The sequence below is a fragment of the Mandrillus leucophaeus genome, unplaced genomic scaffold (genome assembly GCF_000951045.1).
Source record: "Mandrillus leucophaeus isolate KB7577 unplaced genomic scaffold, Mleu.le_1.0 Scaffold197, whole genome shotgun sequence".
NCBI lineage: Eukaryota > Metazoa > Chordata > Mammalia > Primates > Cercopithecidae > Mandrillus > Mandrillus leucophaeus.
The window spans coordinates 1,889,404-1,915,891 of record NW_012101998.1 but is presented as its reverse complement, the minus strand read 5'-3'; the positions used below and the strand labels follow the sequence as shown (position 1 = coordinate 1,915,891).

Sequence of the window (26,488 nt, the reverse complement as noted above, 5' to 3'; positions counted from 1 at the left end):
GGCCAGCCCAGAGAAGGGCTCCCACAGTGCCGTGGCGGGCTGAAGGGTACCTCAAGCGCTGCCAGAGTGGACGCCAAGACTGAGGAGGCGCCCGCGCCAAGAACAAGGGCTGCTAGCATGTCGTCACCTCTCACTTGGGGGACAGCAGCAGCTGGATGCAAATCATGAAACCAGGAAGTGCTGGCCAGGTGTGGTGACTCATGCCTATAATCTCAACACTTTGGGAGGCCAAGGCAAGAGGATCACTTGAGGCCAGGTGTTCGAGAACAGCCTGGGCAACGTAGTGAGACCCCATCTCTACAAAAAGTAGAAAAATTTGCCGGGCGTGGTGGCATGCTCTGTAGTCTCAACTATTCAGGAGGCTAAGTTGGGAAGACAGCTCAAGCCCAGGAGTTCAATGCTGCCATGAGCCACGATGGCATCACTGAATTCTAGCCTGGGCAACACAGCGAGATCCTGTCAAAATAATAAAATAAAATAAAATAAAATGCCATCTCTCTCAGAAAACCACCAACCAGTAAATGATGATACCCATACATGGGAGATGAGCAGGAGCTTTCAGCTGTATCATCCCACACAAATCCTCCTTCAATCAGTTGGTTCATTAGGGGACTTTTGCTGTTGCAAGGATAAGGAAATGGTCAACTTGTGCAAGAATCCTCTGTATGAGAAAGAAAAGACACAATACCAGAATTTGGATTTTCTGTCAGATCTCTTTCTTACCTCTCTGACACATTTAACTGAGTAACTATCAAAAAGCAAAGGGAAATAAATACTAGACTTCATCTCTATCCTTAAAGAGCTTCCTGATCTGTCTGGGAATTCAGGGCATCATCTGGCTGTGAGTCACAGCTGTAATATCTCATCAGTACAAGGGCTGGGATGTTATGTAAGGGCAATGAGTTTATGCCTGCATTCTAGGGATAATCAGCTCTCACCTGCTCTCTAGAATGCCCAGCCCAGAGGCAATCAGCTGTACTTAATCAGAAAGGGCCACACACTGGGTGATATGGCTTGGCTCTGTGTCCCCACTGAAATCTCATCTTGAATTGTAATCTCCATGTGCTGGGGGAGGGGCCTGGTGGGAGGTGATTGAATCATGGGGGCTGATTTCCCCCTTGCTGTTCTTGTGATAGTGAGTTCTCCCGAGACCTGGTTATTTGAAAGTGTGTGGCACTTTCCCCTTCACTCTCTCTCCTGCTCTGCAGTAGTAAGACGTGCTTGCTTCCCCTAGTCCTCCCACATGATTGTAAATTTCCTGAGGCCTCCTAGTCAGACTTCCTACTAAGCCTGAAGAACTGTGAGTCAATTAAACCTCTTTTCTTCATGTAAATTATCCAGTCTCAAGTAGTTCTGTATAGCAGTGTGAAAACAGACTAATACACTGGGGCAACAAATATAAGTTAATCTGTTATCATTATCGCCATCAAAAATTCACATTTTGCAAGTCAGTAGGGCAGTTCCTCAAAAAATTAAATTACCACATGACCTAGCCATCCCACTTCTGGATATTTATCTAAATGAATTGAAAGCACGGTCACAAAGAGATATTCAAACACCCATGTTCATAGCAGCTCTATTCACAGTAAGCCAAAACATAGAGCAACTCAAGTGTTCGTCAAAGGATGAGTGCATAAACAAAAGGTGGTATATACATGTGAAGGAATTCAGCATTAAAAAGGTAGAAAATTATAACATGTGCCACAATAGGAATGAATTTCTTGAATTCAGACAATGAAGATGGTACAGCCTAAACCCTGACTTTTGATCCTGGTATTGTTTTTGGTTAAGCTGTTCTTTTTGATGGTAGACATCAGGTCCATTTTCTCTTAAAACTATGTTGTGTTTACCATAGTAAAATTAAGTTTCCAATCCATCTAAAAGCTGCATGAAATTATTTAGATCTGGAGGAAGAAGGGGGCTAGAAAAAGCTATCTCACACCACTTGGGATGAACTTTGAGGACATTATGCCAAGTAAAATGGGACAATCACAAAAGGACAAGTATTGTCTGATTCCACTTAATAAAGTAGTGAAAATCAACTTCATAGACAGAAAGTGGAATGCTGATTGCCAGGGGTTCGAGGTGGGAGAGAATGGGGAGTTATTGTTTAATGGGGACAGAGTTTCCATTTTGCAAGATGAAAAGATTTCTGAAGATAGATGGTGGTGATGTTTGCACAACAATGTGAATGTATTCAATGCTATTAAACTGTACACTTACAATGATTAATATGGTACATTTTCCAGCCTTGTCTCTTATACACATCTAGATGTGTATAAGAGACAGGCCTTGGCCAGCCCAGAGAAGGGCTCCCACAGTGCCGTGGCGGGCTGAAGGGTACCTCAAGCGCTGCCAGAGTGGACGCCAAGACTGAGGAGGCGCCCGCAGAGCCGAGATTGCACCACTGCACTCTAGCCTGGACAACAGCGTAAGACTGTCTCAAAAAAAAAAAAAAAAAAAAGTAAATTTTATGTTTCGTGTATTTAACCAGAATTTTTAAAATAACAATAGATACATTTATAAAAAATTGTTTTAATGTTTTGCAAAATGAATGTCAAAAATGGATTTTCATTGGTGAAACAAGTGACTTTCAAGTAGCATAATTAATATTAGAAAATGACTTTCATTGGTGAAATGAAATGTATTCAGAGCATGTGGATTCACTAAAATTGTCATTCCTCTGCAGCCTTACATGAACCGGGCATAGAAGAACATTTGGCCAGTGCTGGGCACTCCAAGGACAGCACTCGAGGTCTGATCCCTGGGCAGAGCACAGTGTAGTCAGTGATGTTTGTAGAGAAGGAGTCTCATCATGTTGCCCAGGCTGATCTGGAACTCCTGGCCTCAAGCAATCCTCCCGCCTCAGCCTCCTGAGCTAGGATCAGTCCATTGTTGAAGAGTACATGGATGTTACTTTGCAGACTGTCAATCTGAATTTGTATTTGAATTTGTATTTGCTTGACATTGCCTAATTATTAGTTTCAGTTTCAGCTCACCCACTTTTTGTTAGCAACATGCAGAAGAGACTGTGCCCTTTTTAGTGTATCGTATCAGGAAGCATCTCATGTTGGTTTGTACCTTTCTGGTGCAGTGACTTTCAGCCACTTGGTTAAGGTGGAGTTCGCCATATTTCACCACTGCAAAATTACTGATTTTCCTTTTGTCATTAGTAAGTGTGTGTGAGAAGATTCTTTGAGATGAGGTATATATCTCATTCTTCATTGAACTATAGGGTTTTTTTTAAGTGAAAGAAAATTTATTAAGAAACTAAAGGAATAAAAGAATGGCTACTCCATAGGCAGAGCAGCTTCACTTTAAGGTTTTGATGTCAACTGATTTTTGTCCAAATCAATAATTATTGCAATGATTGAAAAATGATTATTACTAAGTTTATTTTCATTGTCTCAAGGTCTGCTGAACTCTGGATCCAGGCTGTGTCAATATGGTAGTGTGGTGCCTCCTGTACCTGTCTTGGCCTCCTACAGTCCTTTTTATTTATAATAAAGACAGGGTCTTACTCTACTGCCAAGACTGGTTTCAAACTCCTGGGCTCAAGCATTCTTCCTGCCTCAGCCTCCCAAAGTGCTGAGATTACAAGCGTGAGCCACCACACCCAGCCAAGTCCTTTACCATTTTCAGAAAGCTTAGTTTGCACTTTGAGCAGAATGATAGACTCCCAGGAAGACTGTGAGAGAGATATAGGGCCCAAGTTGATAATATCAGATACACTGAACTTGACTGTGTTCACCATGTTTTGGCTCTAGAGAAATGAGAGTACTAGTGAGGTTGGTGCCATTTTGTGTATCTTCTGTACCTTGAAGTCCCTCAGAAATCTTGCCCCTGGTCTTGTTCTAAGGACATAACAGGTTCCCTTTTCTCTGGAGATGAAATCTAGATCTTCGATTTTTGGAACCAAATTTGGACTCTTGACTCTGGAGCACCAATTTCTTCAGCAAGTTGTTCTCTGGAATCAATCCCAGGGTATGTGTTTTTCATAAATGCCTTGATGAGAGTGTGTAATTGAGAGGCGCTATAGATGGTATGACACCGTCTGGCTTCTCTACTGTGAAACTCCACACCAGGTTGATCTTGACCATGGCTCTGGCTTGAATCTAAAGTCTCAGGTTCTGGTCTTTTCTGGAATCGATGCCTAGCTCTTTGATTCTGAAACCAAATCTGGATTCTGTACTCTTCTGCATTGATTTCTAAAGCAAGTTGTTGTTTGGTAGCATAACTTGGGTAAGATTTTTGATTGAAGGTATTGATGAGGATTTTTCAATGTATCTTCTGTGAATTTGGTGTGATCATACCTATGATTTGTTGCTACCATCTTGTGTGAAGTCTTTGGTCATGCTGGAAGAGAGTCCTGGAGGCTGAGCTGCTGTCTGGGAGACCGCTTACAGCTCATTTTTAGAAAGAAAGATTGCATATAATACAACATTATTCACAAATCTAAAACATATGATTTTCTGGGTTTTGACAAACGAAAACACCTGTGCAACTTCAACCCTTACCAGGATATGGATGAGAGTTTCTACCCGAAAGCACCAGTATTCTAACAAACAGCTTTGCATTTTTTGAATTGTTCAGTGCCTGTGAGGATTCCTTACTCCAAGTTTATGACAAATATATTCAGAAGGCATAATTTACAATTATTGTTTGGGTAAGTAGTTTCATCAATTATCTGATTATTTGCTGCGAATTTGAAGTATGTTGATTTTTATGCAGTTGTCTTCTGAGAAACACTGTGCCATTTTTCTTGTGGAAACTACTTGCAGAATAAACAGAGATTATGAACACACAGAGGTGGTTGTGATGAGCACGTCTACCTGTGGCTGCCATTTAAGTGGAAGGTGGAATCCGACTCTGGAGCATCGGCAGCCTGAGCCGGTGCTGGGCTCATGCTGACCCTGGGAGTACTCTATGCATGCTTCACCTTATGAGGGGTGCGGCAGGAACAAAAATAGAAAAGTGTGCTCTACTTTCACATTACCAAAGGACAGAGGATACCACCAAGGAATTAGAAAACTGTTAAGTGAGGGTTTATTCTTCTTAATAGCCTTTCAAACAAGGAATTTGAAAACAGGATTCTACTCATCCCACACCAAAATGTAAACAGATATATTATTTTTTATATTCCCAGGATAATTTTGGTTTTACTTAAGCATCACTATGCAATCATAAGCAAAAGAACAAAGCTGGAGGCATTGCACTATCTGACTTCAAACTTTACCACAAAGCTATAGCAAATAAGACAATGTGGTACTGACCAAAAATAGACACATCGACAAATGGAACAGACTAGAAAGCCCAGAAATGAACTCACTCATGTACAGTAAATTAATTTTGACAAATGTGCCAAGAATACACAGTAGGAAAACAGTATCTTCAATAAATGGTGTTGGAAAAACTAGATATTCACATACAGAAGAATGAATTGAACTCTCATCTCACACATATATGAAATTTAACTCAAAATGGATTACAGTCTTAAATGTAAGACCTGAAACTATAAAACTACTTGAAGAAAACATATGGAGAAAACTACATGACATTGATCTGGGCAATAATTTTTTGTATTAAACCCCAAAGCACAGGCAACAAAAGATGAATGGGATTACATCAAACTAAAAAGCTTCTGCACAACAAAGGAAACAAGTATCAGTATGAAGAGACAACCTACAGATTGAGAAAAAATATTTGCAAGTCATATATTTGATAATGGGTTAATATCCAAAATACATAAGGAACTCAACCCAATAGCAAGAAAATATAAAAGTCAATTAAAAATTTGGTAAGGGACCTGAATAGACCTTTATCACAAGAAGATCTACAAATGACCAACGAATATATGAAAAAATGCTTAACATTGCTAATCATTAGGAAAATGCAAATTAAACCCACAATGAGATACAATCTTACAGCTGTCAGAATAGCTATGATCAAAAAGACAAATGGTAACAAGTGTTGGTGAAGAAGTACAGAAAAAAGAATCCTTGTATACTGCTGGTGGGAATGTAAATTAGTACAGACGTTATGGAAAACCATATGGCAGTTCCTCAAAAAACTGAAAACAGATTTACCATATGATCTAGCAATCTCTAGCAATCCATTTTTTGGTTATTTACCCAAAATATTTGAAATCAGTTTGTTGACAAGATGTCTGCCCTCTCATATTCATTGCAGAACTATTCACAATAGCCAAATTATGAAATCAGCCTAAGTGTTAATCAGCAGATGAGTGAATGAAGAAATGTGGTATATATACATGATGGAATACCATTCAGTCTTTGAAAAGAAGAATATTCTGTCATTTGCAGCAACATAGATGGAAATGTAGAACATTATGCTAAGTGAAATAAGCCAGGCACAGAAAGACAAATACCACATGATCTCACTTGTATGTGGAATCTAAAAAAGTCAAACTGATAGAAGCACAAAGTAGAATGGTGGTTACAGAGTCTGGGGGTGGTAGAGAGAGGAATGGAGAGATGATGGTCAAAAGTTACAAAATTCCAGTTAGGAGTAATAAGATTTTTTTAAGATCTACTGCACAGCATGGTGAATTTAGTTAAAAATGGTGTATTGTACATTTCAAAATTGCTAATACATTTCAAATGTTCTCATCACAAAATAAATAAGTATTTGAGCTGATGGGTATATGCTAATTAGCTTGATTTAATTATTCTACATTGTATTTTAAATCGTAACATCCCTTTTACCTCATGTATATACAATTATAAATTATCAATTTATAATTTTTAAAATATATGTTTCCAGATGAAGAAAAACTAAGAAATTTTGTTGCCATCAGACCTACTCTTCCTCTACTGTTGCTGAAGAAAGTTCTTCAGACACAAGGAAGTGATCCCAGAAAGAAACTTGAAAAATCATGAGTGAAAAAAGAACAATAAAAAGGGTAAAAATATGCAACTCAAATGATGTAACATTTCTGAGACTAGGATTTAATAGGCATCACAGTGTCTGCTTTCAGTCTCTTAGAACATTGAGACCTCCATGTTGTGAAGAAGTCCAGCCTAGCTTACTAGAGGAGGAGAGGCCTCTGTGGGAGAAGCCTGTCAGATAATAGCTAGTACCAACTTCCAGCATGTAAATAGGGTTGTTTGGGGCCTTTTAGTTTCAGTCAAGCTGTAAGATATCTGTAATCATATGAGTAATCTCGTGTAAGACCACTTGGAAAACCACCCAAATTGTCAATCTACAGAATTGTATAATAATAAATCTTTGTTTTTTTAAAGCCTACTTTAAAAAATTCTTAAGAAAATAAAAATAAGCAACAGATTTTGAGAAAATATTTCCAAAACACATATCTAATAAAGGACTTGTACTGAGAATATGGGAAGGATTCTTACAATTCAATAAGAAGAAAACAATCACCCCAATAAACAAATGAAAAATATATTTTTATCAATACTTCATTGAAGAAGGTATATAAAAGGCCAACAAGTATAAGGAAAGATGGCCACAAATTGTTAGTCACCATGAAAATGGATTTCTACTTAGAAATTAAATGAAATCAACTATTGATGTTTGCAAAAAGACATAGGCATCTCCAAAACATGCAGAATCAAAGAAACTAGACATGAAGAGAACATATTGCATGATTTGAATTATATGAAGTCTTAAAATAGATGAAACTAGTATATGATAGTGGAAATAAGAACCGTGTTTTTCTCTTGGGGCAAAAGGCAGTAATTGAGGAAAGAAAGAAGAGAGCTTTTGGAGTTTTAGAAATGTTCTATATCTTAATTAAAGTAGTTGTTACACATGTGTATACATTTTTCAAATTAATCAAACTTTAAACTTATAAACTGTGCATTTTATTAAATATAAATTATGCCCCAAGAAAGATAAATAGGAAAAATGAAGGCTAAATACAAGCTGACATATTCATACAAATTATAGATACATAGTTTTAATCTCAAAACATAGAAATCCTTACAAAAAATTAAAAATTAAAAATTAGTTGTTCTTCAGAAACATAATCTTACAAAACAAAGTGTTACAATCATCTGAGTTGTCAGTGTATTTATGTGAAAAATTTTTCTAACTGTTGAGAAATTCTTAACTCCAATGGGAAGAACAGTACAAAGATAGTTATGAGCTGACAAAAATATTCGCTAACTCTTTATTTTTCAAATAACCCATTTCTTGTTTGATAACTTTAAGGAAACTTTTAGAAAAATATTGGAGTTTTTTCAGAGGCTAACCTTTATATTGATAATGAATTGTGGTTTGTTTTCAAGAAAACTAATTGTGCCTTCATATTCTTTATTTCCATGATGTTTAGAAAGAAATCCCAATGCAGGAGCACATGATAAATTTCAGTGTTGTCATGAATACATTCCATTAGCTCAAAATTTCTCTAAAGTAAAATAAGAATTTTTCTTGTAATAAAATTTTAATCCTATTCAATTACAAATTGCAATGTAGCATATATTTCCATCATTAGGCATAATAATTTAGATCATTTATAATATATTATATTAATAAAATCCATTCCTAGCTAAATACAAATTTATATGATGTTAAAAACTCGTAAGAAGCCAGCCAAGGAGCCTTAGTGGGTTATCGAAGTGATACGCAGAGAACAGGATGATACCATAGTTGTGAAGTCTGGTTTTAAAAGTATATTTGTCCAGGGTCACTGTAGTCAATACTAATTTAATTTTACGTTTAAAAATAACTAAAAGAGTATAATTGGATGATTTGTAACACAAAGGATAAGTGCTTGAGGTAATGGATATTCCATTTATTTTGAGGGGAATATTACACATTGTACACCTATATCAAAATATCTCATGTATCCCATAAGTATTTACAGCTACTTCACACCCACAGAAATTAAAAAAATTTTTTTTAAAAAGGGTTTGTTAAGTGCACCCAGCTCTCCTGAAGGAGGGCAAGCCAGGAACAAAGATAAGTGGATTTTACCAGAAAGACGCTACTGGGGATAAGTGACAAAGTGTTTTCAGCAGACTGTGGAGATTAAAATCCAGGCCAAGAGAGATAGCAGACATAGAGTGGAGGTTTTGGCATTGCCAGCCCGTCACACTCCGCCTACCCATGTACACTCTACCTACCCTCTCCACCCCACCAGCCACTTGATGCTGGTGATGTGTTGCCTTCCAGGCGTGATAGAAAACCAGTTCAATAGGTCTTTACAATTTGACAAGCAACCCACACCTAGGATGCACTGTTTTTGCTCATTATGCCACTGCCAGCCAATAACTAATTTCCTACTTGCAGTGGTTCTCAAATTTGGCATGCATCACTATCACTTGGAAGGTTTGTGAAATCACAGATTGCTGGGCCCTATCCCAGGAGTTTCCGATTCCGCAGGCGGGGTCCAAGAATTTGCATTTATAACAAGGTGCTGTATTGCTACAGGTCCAGGGACCACAGTTTGAGAACTAATGTCATATTTCATTCTTCTGACACTCATTTTAATTCTCTTTCACTAAGTGTAAATTAGTTTTTCCAGAACATTAACAGTAATGGAAATGAAGCTGAGGAACTAATGAGCTGTTTTACATACAGGAACAAGGCAGGGTATAAGCAAATCTGTATCACAGATCGTATCAGTCTTAAATGAGGTGCTTACTATAATCATGCTGCTTATAGGGGATAGAAAGAATGGAGACATGAGAAAAGAAAGGGAAAGTTTATTTATTTTTGCCTACTTTGCACCAACTGGCTCTGAGAGCCATGAGCAGAAGTGGCTTCTGTGCTAGTTAGTGGTAATTGTGATAGAACATTTTTCAGAGCTGGGGATAGAATTCTCTAGGGCTGCCTAAAACCCGTGTGATTCATTAACAGTGCAAGTAAAGAGCTGCCACAGAATTTCTCTGCCCATTTGGGCTTAAGCTAGAAAGTGATAAGTTCATTTCTTAGCCTACTGGTCACTCCAATGGGGATAAATGAACAGATAATTAATTCTTCAGAGAGTAGATTTTCTTCCATTGTTTAGTTCAACTTGAAAATGTTTTCAGTGAAACTAGCATGCCTATGGGAAATTATAATAGCTTGCTTTAATTATATTACTAATGTGCTAAGTAATTAGTGTAGAAAAGTAGTTATCAGGTATTTCCTATTATGAAATGCCTTGCTAAGTTGAGCCTTTGAACTCAGGGCAGGGCTAGGAAAGGGAGTTACAATATAAAACGTCACTTAACAGTATAGTGACATAGTATTGACTGGGGAAGAAAGAAAATTAGGTGAGACCATAAGATGTTAAAAAACTGGAGGACAATATTAGGTGTAGGTGTGCGTGACAATACAGGAATAAATAAATAACTTGTAGGAACCAGTTGTAGAAATGATGGAGAAAACACATTCCACCCTGTCTCTACCACTGAATGCAGCTATGAAATAGAATATATATTGAGCAGCTATTATCAGATTCTGAAAAATTAATAGTAGCAGGATTGCAAAGAAGATCAGAATCCAAAGCCCCACCAAATCAGTGGTGAGTTTACCATTTTTTAATCTTCTTGTCCTCTTGTGTATTGCTCCAGGACATAGGTACAGTCACAAAAGTAAGCAACAGAGAAGAGTACCTAAGGCCCTATACTTCTGGCTACAGAACCTAAAAGAAGAGCCTCAAGGAAACAAGATGTACTGAGGAGATTGTAATGATGAAGGACCTCAAGAAAGAAACTCCATTATGTTAAGTAATCCCAAAGTTTACTCCAAAACTACATATGATTGGATCTGGCACTAATCAGTATAACAAAGACATTGAAAATTGAACTAACAGAAAGATTTCTGGCCAGAACCCACACTACAACTGGATGATATACAAATGGGACAGATCTGAATAGCTCTTTAAAAGTTTTGAAGACTGAGCTGATGGGAAACCACTTCAGATGGGATAAAATTTTGGCCCAAATTTAACCAGGTCAATTTCTTCCTAAAATAAATATGTCAACATTCTCCAGATGATTTTACTTCAAGCCTCAAAACATGATACCTCAGTCCAAAACTACTCAGCAAATGGACACGATAGATACAAACACTGAGATGGCACAGAGGTTGGAATTAGCTGACACATACTTGAAATCAGCTATTTAAAAATGTTCTAACAAGCAATTGCAAACACACTAAAATTAAAAGAAAAATGGTCCCAGCAATGATATGAAAAGAAAAACAAATGAAAATATAGAACTAAAAAATACAATAACAGAAATATAAAACTCATTGAAAGAGCTCAAAAGCATAATTGAGATGACAGATTAAATGGTGAGTGAAACTGAAAATAGATCAGTAGAAATTATCCAATTTGGAAATCAGAAAAAAAAAAGATTTAAAGCAAATGAACAGAGCCTCACACCTGGGGGGAAATAATAAAGGTATAACATTCTTGTCATCAGAGTCTCAGGACAACAGAAAACAGTGCTAAAAAGTACATTTCAAGAGATAATGGCTGAAAAATTCCCAAGTTTGGGAAACTACATAAACCTACAGATTCAGGAAGATGAGTGAATCTCAAATGGGATAAACTCAAAGAAATTTTATGCTTAGACAAATCATAATCAAATTACCATAAACTTGAGGACAGAAAAAAAAAATACTTGAAGTCAACCGGAAAATAGGCACATTACCTATAAGGGAAGAATAATTTTTGTTTTTTGTTTTTTTTTTTTCAGCTTCTAATTTCTGGGGTTACATGTGCAGGTTTGTTACATGGGTAAATTGTGTGTCAGCAAGATTCGTTATATGAATGATCCCATCACCCAAATAATGAGCATAGTACCCAATAGGTAGTTCTTCAGCCCTCACCCCCTCCCATCCTACCTACTCTAGTAGTTCCCGGTATCTGTTGTTCCCATCTTTATGTGCATGTATACTCATTTTTTAGCTCCCCTTATAAGTGAGAACATGTGGTAGTTGGTTTTCTGTTCCTGCATCAATTCACTTAGAATAATGGCCTTCCATAGATTTCCAACCAGAAACTACAAAAGGAAATGGCATAATATTTTTCAATTACTGAAAGAAAAAAACTGTTGGGGCCAAGCATGGTGATTCACATCTGTAAACTCAGAGCCTTGGGAGGCCGAGGCAGGAGGATCACATGAGCCCAGGAGTTTGAGACTAGCCTGGGCAACATAGTGAGACTCTGTCTCTACAAAAAACTTTAAAAATTAGCCAAATGTAGTGGCATATGCCTGCAGTCCCAGCTACTTAGGAGACTGAGGTGGAAGAATCAATGGAGCCTGGGAGGCCGAGGCTGCAGTTAAATCCTGCAGCAAAAATCATAAAACTGTATACACATGTTTGTGCCAATGCACTCCAGCCTGACTGACAGAGCGACACCCTGTCTCAAAACAAAAACAAGCAAACAAACAAACAAAAAGAAAATAACTGTCAATTTGAATTTTTTTTTTTTTTTGAGACGGAGTCTCACTCTGTCGCCCAGGCTGGAGTGCAGTGGCGCGATGTCAGCTCATTGCAAGCTCTGCCTCCTGGGTTCATGCCATTCTCCTTCCTTAGTCTCCCGAGCAGCTGGGACTACAGATGCCCACCACCAAGCTCGGCTAATTTTTTTTTAATTTTAATTTTTAGTAGACACATGCTAGCCAGGATGGTCTCTATTTCCCGACCTCGTGATCCGCCCGCTTCGGCCTCCCAAAGTGCTGGGATTACAGGCGTGAGCTGCCGCGCCCGACTGTCAACTTGAAATTTTATGGTTATCAAAACAACCTTTAAAACTTGAAGGTGAAATGACAGGGTTATTGATGAAAGGAAACTAAGAATATTTTGCTAGCAGATGTGCTGTAAAGGAATTGCTAAAGGAAGTTCTTCAGATAGAAAGAAAATGATACCAAAAGAAAATGGTACATCAGGGAGAATAAGAAAGAGAAATGGCAAATACCTTAGTAAATATAATGGGCTATTCTTATCCTCTTGAATTCTTTAAAATACATTTGATAGTTAAAAGAAAAGTGATAACATTAAATAAATACTTCAATGTATATAAATGTAACCTAAAAGACATCTATAACATAAAGTGGGGAGGGTAAAGTGACACATACGGTTGTAGGTTTTCTACATTCCACTTAAGTGATAAGACATTGATTCTAATTCACCTGTGAAAAGTAAAATATGTTCATTATAATTTTCAAAGTAATACTAAATAAATCTATTCCAAGAGATACAGCAAAAACATGCCTGGTAAATTAAAAGATAATACAAAAAAAAAAAAATCAAAATAATCCAAGAAGGCAGAAAATGGGGAAACACAAAAAAGTAAAACAGAGGGGAAATCAAACAAATAGTAATATGGCATAGCTAAATCCAAATATATTAATAATTAATATATTTTAAATAAGTTAAATAGAAATGGCCTAAACTCACCAGTTAAAAGGCAGAGATTGCCAGGACAAATCCAACATGATTCTATTTTATGAGATATTTGAAGTAGTCATACTCTTGGAAACAGAAAGTATAATAAATAGTCTTTACTGGAGGCTGGAAGGAAATGTAAAAGGGGAGTTGTCATTCGATGAGCATAGAATTCCAGTTTGCAAGATGAATAAGTTCTAAAGATCTGTTGTACAACAATGTGCATATAGTTAACATTACTATATTATAGACTTAAATGGTTAACATGACAAATTTTATATTTGCAAATAAATATATGGCAAAAATTTATATTGTGTTTTTAACTTAATAAAAAAGATTTTCAGATTCGCTAAACAAATAAATATGATTGCACTATATATAGTTTACAAGAAATAAATTTCAAATATGCTCATATAGATAGATTACAAATAAAGAATGAAAAATGAGATAGTATGCAAATACTAAAATTGTACTTTGGTGAATATATTAGTATCAGACAAAGTACACTTCAGAACAAAAAAAATTACCAAGGATAAAGAAGAACATTACATAATAATAAAATTGTCAATTCACCAAGAAGATACAAAAATCCTAAAAGTATATACACATATGCCTAACTAAAGAGCTCCAAAATGCTTGGAACAAAAAAACAGCAGAATTAAAAGGAAAAATAGAGAAATGCACACATATAATTGTGCATTTCTTCAACACTCCTATGTTAGTAATGGGTTTAACTAAGAAAAAGAAAAAAGCAAGTATACGAAAGAACTGAACAACACCATAAACTAAATAGATACAAACGACATTTACAGAATGTTTTACAAGACAACAGCAGAATATACGTTATTTTCAAGTGCTACATACAATATTTACCAAGGTAGATATGACACAGTTGTTGGCATTATCAGGCAGATAATTTAAAATAACTGTCACTAATACGTTAAAGCCTGTAATAGAAAAGTGAATAACATGCAAGGTGAGTAATGCTCTTAGAACATTTATTAGGAAATGCTCTGAGAGAAATTTTCTTTTTCTTTTTTTTTTTTAAGTTAGAAGTAAGCCACTGTAAAAAAATAAATAAATAAAGAATGCCTCTGATGGGCTCATCAGCAGAGTTGCTACAAGTGAGAAATCAGTGAGCTTGAAGATAGGTCAGTAAAAACATCCTCAACTAAAATGCACAGAGAAAAATACAATTTAAAAATGAGAAAAGGTCAGACAATCCTAAAATGGAATACAGAATGTAATAAAAGTATTTAAGAAAACCTCACTGGGCTAAAAAGTTGCTGATTTAAGTAACTTTGCTATGAATGGAGCCTGTAAGCCTAAAGGCTAAAGAAACTGTACGTAAGCATGTATTCTAATTGATAATTATTTCTCACAGGGGTATGTTTTAACAATTCTGATGCCACGATACGTGTATACAGGGATTGAAATTTGCATAAATAATTGGCAAATAGGAGCTAGGTTTCACACTGTTGGAGCTGGGGATTACTGGTAATAATTGGAAGGAGGCTAGAATGATCCATGTGGTAATGAATTAGAGTTGTAGACATCAGAATGAACTCATGTTTGGCTTAATATCGACAGTACAGGACTTATTAAGAAATTGTTTTTAGGCAGATAGAAAGGGTAAAAATTCTTAGTGGAATTTTCCTTTAATGAAAGCAGCCCTAAACCACTTCTTTTCTAACAGAAAGCCTGATAGATATGCAAACTAGGGGCTTTCATATGTAAATACAAGCAGCTGTACCTGGAAGCCAGGTACCTTTAACATGGCATTTTCCACCCTCTTTTCCTTGTCACCACATGTGCTGGTGTCTTGGTGACTTCCAGGTAAAAACGTGTGCAGATATCATGGCAACCTTTAGGTAGAAGGCACATCTGCACAATAAAAGACTTTATTGTGGGAGGGTCCATCCTTCCAAGGCTATGTAAATGGCACACCTGGTCAAACCAATCTCCTGGGCCCTATGTCAGTCAATCACTGTGTCCTCAAGCCTCTGTACAAAATCAATTGTGTTCTGCCACAGACCAGAGATCCTCTCTTGGGCAACCCACTTTATCAGCACGAGAAAGTGTTTCCTCTCTTTCTTCCACTTTATCTATTAAACTTTCCACTCCTAAATCCACTCCTTGTGTGTGTCCGTGTCTTGAACTCTTTCTCAACCTAAGGGAGGAGACCACCCCTCATATCGTTTTATGCCCAATTTCTGCCTCCAAAGAAAGAAGTAAAAACTAAAAGGCAGAAATGAAATCCACAGGCAGACAGCCCGCACCGCACCCTGGGCCTGGTAGTTAAAGATCGACCTCTGACATAATCAGTTATGTTATCTATAGATTACAGACATTGTGTAGAAATGCACTGTGAAAATCCCTATCTTATTTTGTTCCGATCTAATTACCAGTTCATGTAGCCCCCAGTCACGTACCCCCTGCTTCATCAATCACTACCCTCTCACATGCACCCCCTTAGAGTTGTGAGCCCTGAAAAGGGACAGGAATTGCTCACTCGGGGAGCTTGGCTCTTGAGACAGGAGTCTTGCCGATGCCTCTGGCAGAATAAAACCCTTCCTCATTTAACTTGGTGTCTGAGGAGTTTTGTCTGTGGCTCATCCTGCTACAAACTGAGACAAAGAACCAGGGTATATACCCCAGACAATGGAGCCATTTCATAGATACAATTAATTACATATAGAAATGTTTACAGATAAGTGTATATACACAGGTTATTAGACACATGTATATTTCCTTAATCTGACAGCTGAGAAGGCCTAGAAGCAATGACAACCCAGTAGCAATGAACAGACCTAGCAGCCAGATCATAGGTTTCTGACACTATTCACCAACAGAAGGAATCAGAACTCTTTGGAGAAAGGGCAGAGTATAAGACTGCTACAGGAAATACACAAAATAAGCATGGAGCATCTTGTAAATCTGGAAAAAGGCAGTGTTTTTTTGTTTTTTTTTTTTAAAGCAAATAATGGAGTTATGGCAAAAAGAAGCAGTCAACAGAAATAGCTGCCAAAAACCAATGCTGGAAAGAGTTGATCAATAAAATAAATAAAATAGTATTAGATAATAACATAAACTACAAAATAAATATATACAACCTCATACTGATATAAATAGATAATTGGAGAAATAAATAAATGGAAGTGTTATAGGAGTTATTAAGAAATTATTTTAGGCAGATAGAAAGGTAAAAGAGTCCTTGGGAAGTTTTTGTTTCTTTTAAAGCAGCTCCAGAAACTTTTCTTTTCTAGCAGGAAAGCCCCGGCTCTTAGAGCCAGGTTGACAACCTTTAATGTGCAAATGCAAGCCATTAGAAACTGGGTCCACCCAAAAATGGCGACTTCTGCCTTCTTCTTCTTGCCCTTGCCCCCACATGTGCCTGGGAACATGGCCGCCCCCATGTATCCCCACGTGTATAGAACATAAGGGCTCCCTGCATTTGCATATCAAAAGGCTAGGGTGGGAAGGCCAGTTTTTTTTGTGAGCTGCATGTATGACATGCCTGGTCAAACCAATCCCCTGAGCCCTGTGCAAATCAGACACCACCTCCTCCAGCCTACTCATATAAGCAGCCACTTTCCAACTGCACATGAGGTTTCCTCTCTTGGAGCACCCCCCACCCATCTCTGTATGGAGGAGCTTCTTCCTTCTTACTTGCCTATTGAACTCTCTGCTCCTTAAAACCACTCCACATGTGTCTGTGTCATTTTATCCAATTCTAGTCGAGACAAGAGCCCTGGTGTTCCTTCACTCATCGCAGCCCCATCAGAAGAGAACAGAAAAATCTTCGATATAGAATTCCAAATAATTTAAGTAGATACTTCACCTTCAAGAAAGTAATTCCCTACTCTTTAAGTATGGACTCTGCGGAGTGACTTTCCTTCAGAGTATGGCAGGGAGTTGGGGAGAGTAACTTTACAGTAGAAAAACCTGTCAAATCCTATCATAGCCAGGTGACAAACGTCACACCAACAATGATATATAATGCCTACCTTAACAATGATAGTATATATCTTTGATATGGTGTAATTGGCACTTTATCTAAGTGGTTTTTCTTTCAAAAATCTATAATCCCAGTCTAATAATAAGAAAAGAATCAGACAAATCCCAATTGAGTGGCAAAGTACCTTTCCAGTGCTTCTTCAAACTTTCAGAATCATGAGAAATAAATAGTCTGTCATAGTCAGGAAAATTCTAAAGAGACGTTATGAGTAAATATAACGTGGTACCCTAGATGAGCTCCTAGAACAGAACATTAGGCAAAAACTAAAAACAATCTAAATAAAGTATGGACCTTCTTTAAAAATAATGTATTAATATTGGTTTATTTGTAACAAATATGCCATGATAATATAAGATGTTAATAGTAGGGAAACTGGGTATAGGGTATGTGGAAACAATCTATATTATGTTCATAAATATTTCTGTAATCTAAAACTATTTTAAAATAAAAATATTGTTTAAGGAACTTCTAATAAAGAAATATCTAGGTCCAGATGGTTTTAATGGTAAGTCTACCAAAAATTCAAAGGAGAAATAACACTAATTTTATAAATCTATTCTAGATCATAGAAGAAAAAGAGACAATTTTTTACTCACTATATGAGTTCAGTATCACTCTGCTTCAAACTAGACAAAGACATGATGAAAGAAATAACTACACATGAGTATACTTCATGGACATAGATTTAAAAAAGCTCAACAAAATATTAGCAAACTCAATCTAGAAAAATATTAAAAGAATAATAACATACCACTTATGGGGCTTATCCAAGGAACTCAAGGATGTTTCAATTTTTAAAAACCAGTAAATATAATGCATAATATTCTAATCAAAAGAAAAAGTACATCACAATACCAATTGATGCAGAACAGACATATGACAAAATTTAACATCTATTCATGGTGAAAATTTCCCAGAAATCTTCTTCAATGTAATAAGGGCATTTACAAAAAAAGTCATGATATACTTAAATGGTTAAAGAGTGAATGCTTTTCCCCTAAAAGTCGGTAACAAATCAAAGATGTCCCCCTTCACCATCCCAATTTAACACCATACTACAAGTCTCAGCCAGTACAGTAAGGTAAGATTAAAAAAAAAAAGACACACAGACTGTAAAGGGAGAAACAAGACTGTACCTACCAACAGATGACACGATTATCTTCATAGAAAAACCCAAGGAAACTCTAGAAGGCTTCTTAGATCTAATAAGTGAGTTCAATAAGTTGAAAGATACAAAGTGAACACACAAATATCAATCATATTTCTATATACTAGCAATGTAAATAGAAACAGAAATTTTAAAACAATATTTAAAATATCTCAAAAATGTAAATATCTAGGTATAAATATAACAAAACATGTACAGGTGTGGTGTGCTGAAAACCACAAATTAATGAGGAAAAAGACCAGAAAAATACCTAAATAAATACAGTGTCCATAGACTATACAATCAATATTGTAAAGGCATAAATTCTTCCCAGATTGATTTAAATTTTAACTCAGTTTCAATGAATATCTCAGCAACATTTAATTATAGGTATAGAAAAATTGATTCTATTATATATGGAAATGCAAAAGATTATAATATCTTCAATAATTTTGAAAGAGGAGATAAAAATGGAAGAAGGTAAAGCAGTGGAAGGTGAATATAAGTGGAGTCATATTAGAGCTATAGTGAAGAGCCATAATAAAAGACTTCCAAAACCACACAGAGAAGACAAAACATTGCTATGAAAATTTGAATCCTATTATATGCTTACTGTCCAGGGATCCTAGAACTAAACAAAAAAAATCTTTCTCGGATATAGAAGAAATAATTATTGAAACCTACCAAGTGGAAATTGGAAAAGATTTTTAAAATTCCACCGTGCATAACAGCAAACAAGAACTAGAAAGAGCAAGAAAAGTAGGGCAAAACTGCAAGAAGACCATTTGAAGATTTTCTTTTATAAACTAAAATCTAAGGTTATAAACAAGAAAAAAATGTAGAGAAGATTTTTGTATTCTACTTCAGGAGATTTTCAAACAATATCCTGAAGCAGACCCAAAGCTATTTGTAAAAGAAGCCCTGTCCTCTCTTTATGTAATAGATGGGCTAAAATCTGAAATAGAAAATTTGGTTAAAAATTGCTTGGAAAATTGTAGTTATGGGGGAATCTCCAATATTTGGCTGAGTGATTTCAAGTGGACTTAAAACAATTGGTATGCCAAAGGCGAAGACAAACTTATGGCCCTTCAGGTAAAACAACAGTCCCTAAAATAGAGACTGAATTGCAGGGCCTTCCATAATCTAAGAATTAGGGAATTAATACTGAGGATATGTACAGCTATTGCAAGCAAAAAAGTCATTGGTAGAGTCAATGTCTCATATTGTTGAAAACCAGAACAAAGCAAAACTAATCATCCCTTTCACTAGTCTATATAATATGCCCGATTTGCCCATAAGGGCCAAATGGATGAGATTGTAGTTCTTTTCGAGATTTCCGAGTAACTAATACAATAGCTATGTGGTTATACTTTACTTTCTGATATTTCCTAACCCACTGAGCATACTTTGCTCAGTCTTACCCTGAAGATAGAAAATTCTTCGCTGACGTAGACTTCTATTCAGCATTCTTTACTATCCCGGTAACTAAGTTAATATTTATTTTCTTTTCCTGGGAAAATACATTACTTGGACAGTGATACCTGTGAAATTACTGGGACTCTAGCTCATGTCTCTCAACTTTTAGATGAGGGTGTCTAAAACAAAATTTCCATTTTGATCTCTCTTATACAATATGTAGATGATCTCCTTCTACACTTCACTGATTCAGATTCTTCTACAACTAACTCTAAATATCTATTCACTGAAGTGGTTTAAGAAGGATACATAGATTAAGGAAAAGCTTCCCAGTCCTAAAAGGCCAATCATTACCTCAATCATGATTTGTCAGCCAAAGTTAGGGTGTTATCTGGCGAAATACTGTTGACTATTCAAAATTATCCAAAGCTATTTTCTAAAAGACAAAATTTTTTGGATTTGCTATATTTTTATACAATGGTGACTCGGCTTTACTGAAATAGCAAGGCCTATACATGAGCTTCACTTCTGTGAATCCCAGAAATTAAAAATGTCCTTAGTAACCTCAAAATGCCCCTTCAACAACTACCTTTGCTGGGTCTTCCAGATTATGATAAACAGTGTTTTTTTTTTTTGTTTTTTGTTTTTTGGTTTTTCTTTTCTGTGTGTCCAGGTAAGTTCAGGTCATGGTCTTGAGACATGAATGTAAAACACCCATCAGTGACTCGTTGCCTATAGCTTGTCTCTTGATCCAGAAGCCAAGACTTAAGTCCTTTTGCCTCCAAGTGACTGCAGCTTCAGCTAAATTTTTCAACTAGTGAAATTATACTCTTTTCCCCTTACCTGATGACTGAGCTGCAATGACGTTTTTATCAGGAAGAATGCCGAAGGCTGATCATCTAGATTTTCGCCTTCGAAATCTTAATGTGACTTTATTTGTTGATGGGTCTTATCTAAAAAATGACAAAGGTCAATACTACATTTGGTTTCCTGTTTGCCTAAGCAAGAATTCTGAAATTTTTTTGTTGGAGATTTGAGCAAAGTGTGATTCCTTTAATTAGCAGCTGCACAACTGTGCCATGGTTCTTAAGCAAGAGAAGAAACTCAGAAACTGTTAAGATAATTGTTGAAACAACTACACTAAAAGCTGAATTTTAAGAACATAAAAGATTATTAAGATTCTGCATAGCAAAATATACATTTATATGAACAAGTCAAGTGCAAAATGATAGATTGGAAGAAAATAGTTACATCATATCTTTTTTAAAAATTCAATAATTTTGGGGGAACAGGTGGTATTTGGTTCAATGGATAAGTTCTTGAGTGGTGTTTCCTGAGATTTTGGTGCACCCATCACCCAAGCAGTGTACCCTGTAGCCAATGTGTGTTATTTTATCCCTTACCCCACTCCCACCCATCCCCTATGCCCCCAAAGTTCATTGCATCATTCTTATGCCTCTGCATCCTTATAGATTAACTCCCACTTACGAGTGAGAACATATGATGTTTGGCTTTCCATTCCTGAGTTACTTTATGTAGCATAATAGTCTCCAACTTCATCCAGGTTGCCGTGAATGACATTATTTTGTCCCTTTTTATGGCTGAGTAGTATTTCATGGTACATATATATGTAACACATTTTCTTTATCCACTCATTGATTGATGGGCATTTGGACTGATTCCATATTTTTGTAATTACAAATTTTGCTGCTGTAAACATGTGTGGGCAAGTCTTTTTTGTAAAATGACTTACTTTCCTCTGGGTAGATACCTAGTAGTGGGATTGCTGGATCAAATGGTAGTTCTACTTACAGTTCTTTAAGGAATCTCCACACTGCTTTTCATAGTAGTTGTACCAGTTTACATTCCCAATAACAGTGTAAAAGTGTTCCCTTTTCACCGCATCCATGCCGACATCTTTTTTTTTTTTAATTTTTTTTATTATGCCCATTCTTGCAGAAGTAAGGTGGTATTGCATTGTGGTTTTGATTTGCATTTCCCTGATAATTAGTGATGTTGAGCATTTTTTCACATGTTTGTTAGCCATTTGTAGATCTTCTTTTGAGAATTATCTGTTCATGTCCTTAGCCCAATTTTTAATGAGATTATTTGTTTTTTCTTGCTGATTTATTTGAGTTCCTTGTAGGTTCTGGATGTTAGTCTTTTATTGAATGCATAGTTTGTGAAGATTTTCTCCCACTTTGTGGATATTCTGTTTAGTCTGCTCATATTTCTTTTGCTTTGCAGGAGCATTTTAGTTTAATTAAGAACCATCTATTTACCTTTGTTTTTGTTGCATTTGCTTTTGTGTTCTTGGTCATGAAGTCTTTGCCTAAGCCAATGCCAAGAAGGGTTTTTCCAATGTAATCTTCTAGAATGTTTGTAGTTCCAGGTCTTAGATTTTAGTCTGATCCATCTTGAGTTGATTTTTGTATAAGGTGAGAGATGAGGATCCAGTTTCATTCTTCAACATGTGGCTTGCTAATGATCCCAGCACCATTTTTCCAATAGGGTGTTCTTTCCTCCAAGTTATGTTTTTGTTTGCTTTGTCGAAGATCATTTGGCTGTAATTATTTGGCTCTATTACTGGGTTCTCATTTTGTTTCATTGGTCTATGTGCCTATTTTTATACCAGTACTATGCTGTTTTGGTGACCACAGCCTTATAGCATAGTTTGAAGTTGGTTGATGTGATGCCTCCAGATTTGTTCTTTTTGCTTAGCCTTGCTTTGCCTATGTGGGCTCTGTTTTGGTTCCATATGAGTTTTAGGGTTGTTTTTTCTAGTTCTGTGAAGAATGATGGTGGTATTTGGAGGGGAATTCCATTGAATTTGTAGATTGCTTTTGGCAGTATGGTTATTTTGCAATATTGATTCTACCCCTCCATGAGCATGGGATGTGTTTCCATTTGTTTGTGTTGTTTATGATTTCTTTCGGCAGTGTTTTGTAGTTGTCCTTGTAGAGGTCCTTTACCTACTTGGTTAGGTATGCTCCTAAGCATTTTATTTTATTCACAGCTAATGTAAAAGGGGTTGAGTTCTTGGTTTGATTCTCAGCTTGGTTGCTGTTGGTGTATAGCAGTGCTACTGATTTGTGTACATTGATTTTGTATCCTGAAACTTCACTGAATTCATTTATCAGATCTAGGAGCTTTTTGGATTAGTCTTTAGAGCTTTCTAGGCATACAATCATATCATCGGCAAACAGCAACAGTTTGACTTCCTCTTTACCGATTTAGATACCTTTATTTCTTTCTCTTGTTTGATTGCTCTGGCTAGAACTTCCAGTAGTATGTTGGATAGAAGTGGTGAAAATGGGCATCCTTGTCTTGTTCCAGTCTCACAGCATTTGCAGTGGCAAGCTGCTTCTTTCAAGGCATCTGTGAATTCTTTCAGTTTTCCTATGTTCCTGTGGTGGTTCTTGGAGCAAAAGTTCATGATGTGGGTCTCCACATGCTGTTCTGTCCACCTTAGTGGGAGCTGCAAGTTAGTCCTGCCTTCTATCCACAATTTTCATCAAACCTCCCCTACATCATATTTGACAGACAAAGGTTAGTTTTCTTAACACTAAAATCTCTCCTAATAGATAATCCAATAGAACAATTGACACACAACATAAAGAGACAACTCTCAGAAGAGGAAGTGTGCATGTCAATCATGCTAGTCACCAAAAAAGAACAACAGAATAATACATAATAAGTAATAAAATAATAAGTAACAGTAAAACGACATTTATCCATGATATTGGCCCACACTTAAAAGAAGTACAACAGTCAGGGCAAACAAAAGATTCAGGAAAAAAGGCCCATTCCTCTGCTTTGGGTGAGTTACTGTAGCCTTTGTGGATCAGAATGTGCAGTACGTAGTGACACTGAGACAAGCGTACACTTTTGTTTGTTAACTTTTAAGTTCCAGGGTACATATGCAGAATGTGCAGGTTTGTTACATAGGTAAACAAGTACCGGGGGGTTTGTTGTACGGATTATTTCATCACTCAGGTATTAAACCTAGTATCCATTAGTTATTTTTCCTGATCCTCTCCCTGCTCTCACCCTCTGCCCTCTGGTAGGCCCCAGTGTGCTTTGTTCCCCTTTTTGTGTACATGTGTTCTCATTATTTAGCTCCTACTTATAAGTGAAAACACATGGCATTTGGTTTTCTGTTCCTGCATTAATTTGCTAAGGATAACGGCCTCCAGCTCCATCCATGTCCCTGCAGAGGACATAATATCATTCTTTTTTATGACTACATAGTATTCCATGGTGTATATGTACCACCTTTTTTAATCCAGTCTATCATTAATGGGCATTTCAATTGATTCCATGTCTTTGTTATTGTGAATAGTGCTGCAGTGAACATATGCGTGCATGGGTCTTTATAATAGAATAATTTATATATACCCAGTAATGAGATTGCTGGGTCAAATGGCATTTCTGCCTGTATGTCTTTGAGAAATTGCCACACTGTCTTCCACAATGGTTGAACTAATTTACATTCCCACCCATGTAAAAGCATTCTTTTCTTCTCCACATTATGCCAACCACTGTTATTTTTTGGCTTTTTAATAACAGCCTTTCTGACTGGTGTGAGGTGGAATCTCACTGTAGTTTCGATTTGCATTTCTCTAATGATTGGTGATGTTGAGCTTTTTTTTCATATACGCTTGTTGGATGCAGAGACAGGCATACATTTTGATACAGCAATCACACTTAGGGGAGTCTATCCCACAGAACTTAAAGCCCTAGTACATAAAGATCTATGTGCAAAATTTGTATCCCAGTCTCAGCCTCCACACTGGTAAATAGCTGAATGTGGTGTATACTTCATGAGTCCATTACTGGGGTTAAAGCTAATAAACAGGAAATGCATTTTGAAAATCAGTTCTCACTATCAAAACACATGGCAACATGGAAATACTGTGGGATTTCCAAAAGAAGATCCCAGATTTCCTACCCTGACTCCTCACACAGCATGCTCTGTGTTTCCCACAGTGCAGTATTCAAAGGAAGTAACATGGGAAATAGCAGAGGTAAATGTGACAGTGCAGGAGGGAAGCCTGTGCTTCCTCAGCCCAGAATGGAGCCACCCTAAAGGGCCACTTTCTGAAACTTTGACTAACTAGTCTACTGAGGTTTCTTTTGGTATTAATTACTCCCAGAAAGTGTGGGGCAACTGCAAAAAGAAGCCTCTAGATCTCGGAAGCAGAGACAGCTCCAGCCATGTCTGCAGGGATCCTGGAGTTTGGTCATTATCTGCCTGTCTCTGAGGACTTTGTTATCTCTAGGAGGCTGGCCTCCCAGTGGGCTCTTCCAGGCAGCTTGGAGGCTCCGGGGTGTTTTCAGAGGCCAGTTCTAGACTGAAGTGACTCAGAGCCTTTGGGAAATTTCCCCTAGTAGATAAGGATGGATGAATTCAGGGGAATTATTATGACTAAGAGAAAAGTCTACAGGCTGGAGTAAACGTATGCCAAGAAAAGAGAGATTGCAAAGGACCCTTTGCTTTGGGAATCATATATTTTTCTACTAATGATATCCCAAGCTAGTGAGTGGGCTTTCCCAAAAGCCTGCAAGGTTAGGATGCTTGCTTTGAGTAATGAGAGATGTGTAGTGTTTATAGGGCTTCCTCTCCTCCACCATTTCCCAACATTTATCCCTCTTACCCCATCTCCCACCCTCTCAAAACACAACTTCACTGGCTTTAGGGTGGCATGACTCTTTTTTAAAAAAATAAAATGTGGAGACAATGCTACTTTGTTGGTCTGATAAGTGAGGTAACTAGAATTTGGCTGGAGTTAATTCTATGAGATCCTCGGTCTGTGCAGAGAGGCAGGAATATGTAGGTAATGTGGAGTTACACAGTGTTAGGACATCACCCTGTCACTTGCCTGTCCTGTGCCTGTCACAGTGACTTCACCTCAGAAATCTCTCTTGTGTAAAGTGGCCTGAAATCACAGAAGAGCTCAGCGCATGTTAGTTCCCTTTACCTTTGAAATTAAGGCTGTGCAATTGAAAGTTTGTTAAATAGGTTTTATCACTTGACTATAGAAAATCATCATAATCTAATAGAACAGAAAAATGGGCTCCAAACAGACCTGTAGCACATAGTTTCACAAATAAATGCTGGTGTTTGAACAATGAATTATTTACAAAAATAGCTACTCGCTTTATAATATATAGTAAACTAAATTCTAGTTGAATTAAAGAGTTAAATATGAATAATGAAACAATAAGAAAGTACAGTGGATATTTAACTCATCTCTTAATCACAAAACGTAAGCACAAAAGTGAAAAAGAAGGAGAAGAAGTGGGAGGAGGAGGAGAAAGAGAAAAGGGATAGAAGAGAAAAAGGAGAAGGATAAACGTAAGATTTAACTGTATAAAATGCTAAACTTCTGTATTAAATGTAAAAATAGCCAGAATATATAGGAGAGTTAATTTCTTAATATGTAAAAAAGCTCAACCAAGTCACTAAGTAAAATATACACATTCTAAAATTGTCAAAAGATGGTAATAGAAAATAGCAAAATCATTTCAAGTGCTAT

At 36.7% G+C, this 26,488-nt stretch overlaps 1 pseudogene across 1 annotated transcript; it reads right to left on the bottom strand.

Annotated features, from left to right (window-relative positions):
- Positions 1-3,243: 3,243 nt before the first annotated feature.
- LOC105538699 lies at positions 3,244-4,577 on the bottom strand (annotated as a pseudogene). Its single transcript, XR_001005951.1, has 2 exons — positions 4,518-4,577; positions 3,244-4,345 (listed from the first exon to the last, which is right to left on the bottom strand). The product of XR_001005951.1 is annotated as a double homeobox protein A-like (transcript).
- Positions 4,578-26,488: the final 21,911 nt, after the last annotated feature.